The sequence below is a fragment of the Rhinolophus hipposideros genome (assembly GCF_964194185.1).
Source record: "Rhinolophus hipposideros genome assembly, chromosome: 6".
Taxonomy (NCBI): Eukaryota; Metazoa; Chordata; class Mammalia; order Chiroptera; family Rhinolophidae; genus Rhinolophus; species Rhinolophus hipposideros.
Window position 1 is genome coordinate 93,405,915 of NC_138052.1, and position 7,212 is coordinate 93,413,126.

Consider the following 7,212-nt stretch of genomic DNA (forward strand, 5'->3'; position numbering starts at 1 on the left):
GGTACTTGTCGCGGGCTGATAGGCTAGGACAGGGCGATGCCATATGAGGTACAAGGAAATGGGCAGGCTCTGGGTTTGGCGCGCGCGGGCTCTGGGTTTGGCGCGCGCGGGCTTTGGGTTTTGTGACCAGGAAGTTCTGCCTAGGCAAGGCCTGGGGATTTCTATGGCTTCCGACAATCTTGCCCTTTCTCATCTTTTCAGTCAAAAGTGTTTCTATTCTGTTGTTGTTCACCATTGTAATTGTAAAAGTAAAATACTGATATTTTCTGATGATTTATGTTTTCAACTTAGAAGAATTTATTAACAACAGCCAATGTGAATATTTATAAGCTAAAAAAATATATTTTACTTAATGTCAACTTCTATTGATTTTTTTTCCTGAACATGTTTGGTATAGTGCATGCATTGAACTTCGGTGACATGGAATGTGAAATGAGTAGGCCCAAGAATTTAGGCTGAGATTATGATTTGGGGGAGGGGTGGGAAGCAGGAGTAGGGACAAATCACTAGTCACCACCTGTCATTGTGTTCCGAGCTTCTCGTGTACAGGATGGTCCTCAGCCCTCATTTATTACCCCAGACAGACTCCCAAGATAGTGAAGAATAATGTAAAACAAACTTACTGAAAAAAAAAATTGTGCAGTGTAGTTTTTTTTAAATCTGAGCTTTAGTGTAATGACCTTTACCTTCAGTTTGTGTTGAGATAATATAGGGTGAGAGCGTGTCCAAGCTTTTCAACTCTGAACAGTTGGTTTCTACTTGAAATGGATGTCTTTGATTGGATGTTAAAAGGTTAAGTAGACAAGGTACCACTGCACTAAAGAAAAATGTACACCAGCAATTAGAAGCATAACGTTATATATTAGGTCATTATATCTTAATTTTATCAATTTATTGTTTTGAAATGAGATCATCCACACACTGGGATAGCCTTAGTTTGCCCTTGCGACATGGAACCCTCAACGTTGAGAGCTACAGAAGGGTCCCTGTTTCTTGCTTACCATGTTCCCTCAAACATAGATCTCCATTCAGACAAGTTATTTTCAACTGGGAAATCTGTTCTGCCCATCCAACATCTTAGGGTCATAGATCCATAGTCACAGACTAAGTTGGAATACCATTAGAAATAACAACAATAATAACAGTTTCCATTTATTGAGTGTCTACGCATACCTAAAAATAAGCAGGTAGTAACCAACTTAGTTCTTACAGCAACCCTTGCAGGTGAGTGATATTTCTGTCCTGTATATCAGGGTCTATAAACTATAGCATAGGTCTAATCTAACCAGCCACCTGTTTCTGTATATAAAGCTTTATTGGGCCACAGTTTATGTATTATCTATGGCCACTTTCACACAGTGAGAGTTAGAGAATCACAATACAGGCTGTATGGCTTACAATACCTAAATTATTCTCAGAGAGGACAAGTTAGTTTTCCCCGAGGTCTCATAACGAAGAAGCGCTAAAGCTGAGATTCAAATATATAACTACCAAGTCTATGTTCTTAACCACAAATGCCGCACCACCTCTCCTTTGGAAGCCAACACCAGGTTTGACCAGCAGAACTTGAAAAGGTGAAGGGACTTACCCAAGGTCACATTTGAAATTATAAGGGGAAGAGCCTTGGGCATAATATAAGAGATCATTCTAATTTTTTTTAAAAAGATTCTGATTAAAAATGTAGCTAACATACAATATTTTATTAGTTACAGGGGTACACCACAGTTATTCAACATTTATATACCTGGAGAAGTGATCACCATGATAAGTCCAGCAACCATGTGACACTGTACCATGCTATCACAATATTATTGACTATATTCCCCATGCTGTACATTACATCCTCATGACTTATTTGTTTCATATCTGGAAATTTGGACCTCTTATTCTCCTTCCTTGTCTCCCCCTCTTTAAATGTATCAATTATAGTTGACATTCAATATTATTTTATATTAATTTCAGGTGTACAGCATAGTGGTTAGACATTTATATAATTTAAGAAGTGATGGGCGGGCCCGGTGGCTCAGGCGGTCAGAGCTCTATGCTCCTAACTCCGAAGGCTGCCAGTTCAATTCCCACATGGGCCAGTGGTCTCTCAACCACAAGGTTACCAGTTCAATTCCTCGAGTCCTACAAGGGATGGTGGGCAGCGCCCCCTGCAACTAAGATTGAACACGGCACCTTGAGCTGAGCTGCCACTGAGCTCCTGGATGGCTCAGTTGGTTGGAGTGCATCCTCTCAACCACAAGGTTGCCGGTTCGACTCCCACAAGGGATGGTGGGCTGTGCCCCCTGCAACTAGCAACAGCAACTGGACCTGGAGCTGAGCTGCGCCCTCCACAACTAAGACTGAAAGGACAACTTGAAGCTGAACGGCACCCTCCACAACTGAGATTGAAAGGACAACAACTTGACTTGGAAAAAAGTCCTGGAAGTACACACTGTTCCCCAATAAAGTCCTGTTCCCCTTCCCCAATAAAATCTTTTTTAAAAAAAGTGGTTCCCCTGACTATTCTAATACCCAGCTGGCACTATACATAGTTATTACCACATTATTGACTATATTCCCTATGTTTTACATCCCCATGATTATTTTGTAACTATCAATTTGTACTCCTTAATGCCTTCACTTTTTTCACCTTGGCCCCCAACCCTCTCCCATCTATCATCCCAACAAATCTAGTACCCATCTGACACCATACATAGTTATTACAATATTATTGACTATATTCTTTATGCTATACCCTACATCACTATGATTACACTGTAAAAACAAATTTATACTTCTTAATCCCATCCCATTTTTTCACCCACACTCCCATCCCTTGTCCCATCTGACAACCATCAAAATGTTTTCTGTATCTATGAGTTTGTTTCTGCTTGTTTGTTAATTTTGTTCTTAGATCCCATATATAAGCAAAATCACATTGCATCTGTCTTTCTCTGTCTGACACTCCACACAGCACAATACCCTCCAGGTCCACCCATACTACCACAGAGAGCAAGAACCCATTCTCTTCCACGGCCAAGCAATATTCTATTGTATATATGTACCACCTCCTCTTTATCCATTCTTCCATCGACAGACACCCAGGCTGCCTCCACATCTTGGTCATTGTATTATAACAATGCTGCAATGAACATATGGATGCACACATCTTCTCAGAGTAGCATTTTGGGTTCCTTTGGATAAATACCCAGAAGTGGGATTACTGGGTCCTTCATTGTCTCTTCTTATAGCCTTTGTTTTAAAGTTTATTCCGTGTGGTATAAGTATTGCTACTGCAGCTTTTTTCCTTTTTTAATTTTCATTTTCATGAAATATCTTTTTCCATCCCTTTACTTTCTGTGTGTGTCTTGCAATCTAAAGTGATTCTTTTGTAGGTAGCATATGTAAGGGTTTTTTTTTCCTTATCCATTCAACCCTTCTGTGTCTTTTGAGTGGAGCATTTAATCCATTTACGTTGAAAAGAATTGTTGATAGATATGTAGCTATCGCAATTTTATTATAATTTTTTGTTGTTTTTCTGTCTTAAAGATGTCCCTCTAACATTCCTTGTAATACTGGTTTGGTGGTGATAAACTCCTTTATTTTTTCTTGTCTGGGAAGCTCTTTATCCATCCTTCAATTATAAATGATAGCCTTGGTTGGTAAAGTATTCTTGGATGTAGGGCCTTGCTTATCATCACATTGAATATTTTGTGCCAATCCCTTCTGGTCTGCAAAGTTTCTGTTGAGAAATCAGCTGACAGTCTTATGGGAGCTCCCTTATAAGTTACCAGTTGCCTTTCTCTTGCTGCTTTTAGAATTCTCTCTTTGTCTTTAACTTTTGCCATTGTAATTATAATGTGTCTAGGTGTGTGCCTGTTTGGGTTCATCATGTTTGGGACTCTCTGCACTTCCTGGACCTGTATGTCTATTTCCTTCATATTCCATCATACCCCATATGATGTGAATGTTGTTACATTTGATGTTGTCCCAGAGGCCCCTTAAACTATTCTCATTTTTTTGGATTCTTTTTTTTTTTTTTGATGTTCCAATTGGGTGTTTTATGCTATCTTGTCACCCAAATTGCTGATTTGATCCTCTGCTTCATCTAGTCTGCTGGTGACTCCTTGTAGTGCATTCTTCATTTTTCAGTTGTTGTATTCTTCACTTCTGACTTTTTAAAAAATAAGTTTCTATGTCCTCTTTTGTGCTTTCTATCTCTTTGCTGAAGTTCTCATTAAGTTCCTTGAGCATTCTTTTAACCATTGTTTTGAACTCTGTCTCTGGTAGGTTGCTTGCCTCCATTTTGTTTAGTTCTTTTTCTGGATTTCTCTCCTGTTCTTTCATTTGGGATGCATTTCTTTGTTTCCTTATTTTGGCTGCCTCTCTCGGTTTGTTTTTATGTATTAGGTAGATCTGCTATGTCTCTGTCATGCAGGGTGTCAGGCGGGGTCTCTGGTCCTGCTCCTCACATAAGAACGTAGGACATGGTGAGGCCAAAAAGGAACACCCACGGAGCCATAGATAGGGGAGTCATAACACTATATTCTCACTGGCGCCTGGGTTGGAGACATAGGAAGCAGGAGCTACACTATCTGTAACCTGCCATCTACTTCTCTCTGCCAACCAACCTCATTTGCTAGCTGCAATCCACCATGCTAACTGCAATCTGCTCTTGCTAGCTCAGCCACCATCCTCTTGATAGCCCCCATTCTCTGCTAGCGTAGCCATAGCAATTATATTAGTGGCCAGGGGCTCACTGGTTATAGCTGACAGTTAACTAGCCATAGCTGATGGCCATTCAATCACAGTTGATGGCTATTTACTGCCTGAACCAGCACCTTTCCATGTGAGGCCAAGAGCCTGGAAACTGCACTCCTGGCTCTGTCCCCACAGTCTCCTACCACAAGCAGGTGTGGGGCCCGTTCTATGTATCCACCCCTCCTACCAGTTTCAACGTGGTTTCTTTATATTTTTAGTTGTAGGACTTCTGTTAGGCTAGACTTCAGATGGTTCTCCAGGTTGATTGTTCTATAATTTAGTTGTAATTTTAATGGGTTCATGGAAGAATGCAGGCACAGTGTTTATCTACTCCACCATCTTGGATCTTTCCTCCAATATCATTCTAATTTAATCGTTCAGAGACTAGTCCAAGTTTTTTTTTTTTTTTAAATATAAAATGTCTTTATTCATTTATATGGATACTGTTCTTTACCAAAAAATGATATGTCTTTCAATTGATCAAGCTTATCTAGAAAATTCATGTGTCTCTTTTTTATATCGTATGTTGGCATTGTAGAGGTTGCAGGTTGCAAAAATCAATTTAATAGGCATTATTAAATAATTTCAGATATATACAGAATCTTGGATAAATGGTTAAAATTATAGATGAACATTAAATGTGGCCACGTGGATATTCCATATATACCAATGAACTTAGAAGATGTGTTTGCACTGATTTCTGATAACCAACTTGCTTTCTGCAAATCTTTAAATATCTAATTCCAAATCTTCCAGCTCCAAGACAAGGGTTTCCTCTGTTTGAATTTTCTCCAACTAATTTTTTTCTAGCTGTTTTCCAGTTGCTGCTTGTTCTTTCAATTGTTGGATTGCTTTCAGTTTCTTCTTTAGGTTCTGATTTGTGTTTTGTTTTGTTTTTTCTTGTTTTCTTTTTTTTTAAATCTTTTTTCTCTCAGGGTCTCCAGAAATTGACTGAGAGGTAGTATTTCCTACAGAGCTCTGTAGGGCAGGAGTCGGTGCCAAATCTGGTGGGCTCTTTTCACTTCTTACTTCCTGCTTTGCAGCTTTCTTAGCCTCATGCTTCCTTTGATTGGCTGCTTTTGAGCTTATCATTTCCTGGTTGTGGTTTCATACTCGGAGGTGGTTCCTCCTGATGCAATTTGGAATTGGTGACTGGTTTATTTTTTAAAGCTGGGGGGTCTATAGCCTGTTGCAGCTTTAGGTTCTTCACTGGTACGTCACTTGGAACTGCTTGGTAAGTTATTGTTTTTGTTGGAAATATTCCATCTAAAAGTGGCTGCCAAGAAACCTACCATAATTCTGCATTCGATGGCACATCATACTTGTGCAAGACAGCACGAGTAAAATGCCAAATGTTGTACCCATTATTCACACATAACCTGGGAGCACACGTGGCTGTTAAAATATGCTCACTACCTGGGCATCAAGCAAAATATGTAGAATCACAGGCCACTGGTTTAGAAATAAGTTTGTAATTTTTAACATCCCACACTTCCATTTGTCCCCTGAGATTTCCAAATCCGGCTAGAACTAATATATGTCCATTAGGGCTATATTAGGCTGCATTATGAGGACCAGTTCCGAAGTCAAACACAGGATCACATTTTACGTTGAACATTGTTGCTTTAGCAGGCATAAAACCATAAACAGCACAGAACTCAGTAGAACTAGAATTCCAAACTACATCATAAATGGGGTCATTTTTTGGTAATTGCACTACAGCACTCTCTGTTTGTTGCAGTGTAGTGCAGTGTTTGTTGCCCGTAGTAGGAAGCTCCCATCTTGTCAACATCTGTACTAGCTATTACCAACACAGCGGTACCTTTTTTATTCCATAACATTGTCTTAACCTTATCTGCCTTTGAGAAACTTTTATTGGCTAGAGCTGCATGAGGTCTATCAAAGTTGTGATACTGACATACGAGTAATCCAACAGATGAAGCTGTGCTCTTACTTCCTGGAACATAGACAGCCACCTTGTATGGTTGCGGTCCAGGTGACAAAATCATTATTTTTTTGCAAATGCAATGAATTTGCAATTGTATTTAAATTGTTTCCAAAGAAGTGAACTTCATTGTTAACATTTTGGGCACACATAATTTCATCTTCTGACCAGGAAGGACACGAATTTTGCACTTTTTTCTGGATGGAAGACTTCAAATATGTCCCTGTTTTCACATCATAAAGTTATAGGTTGGAAATTGTAGCTGTGCCACCTTTAGAAGTAGTATAAGGCTGCCATGTTGCCAGGACAGTGTTTTTTGGCAAGAACTCAAGGCAAACTGCCTTTGGGAGATGGTGGGAGTTAGTAGTTCCTTGTTAGTGACACTGATAATATTTATTTTTTTTCTGTTGCCCCTGGCAAACAAGGTCCCATGCTTACTAAAAGTAGACTTTGCAATTTTTCCCAGCTTCCCTTGGAAACTCTGTGCTTTCTGTAAAATGTGGCAGTCCATTCACCAT

General features: G+C 39.5%; 1 pseudogene across 1 annotated transcript; it reads right to left on the reverse strand.

The window, feature by feature from the left end:
* Positions 1 to 5,381: 5,381 nt before the first annotated feature.
* LOC308498923 (eukaryotic translation initiation factor 2A-like) lies at positions 5,382 to 7,212 on the reverse strand (annotated as a pseudogene). Its single transcript has 2 exons — positions 6,966 to 7,212; positions 5,382 to 6,818 (listed from the first exon to the last, which is right to left on the reverse strand). The product of its transcript is annotated as a eukaryotic translation initiation factor 2A-like (transcript).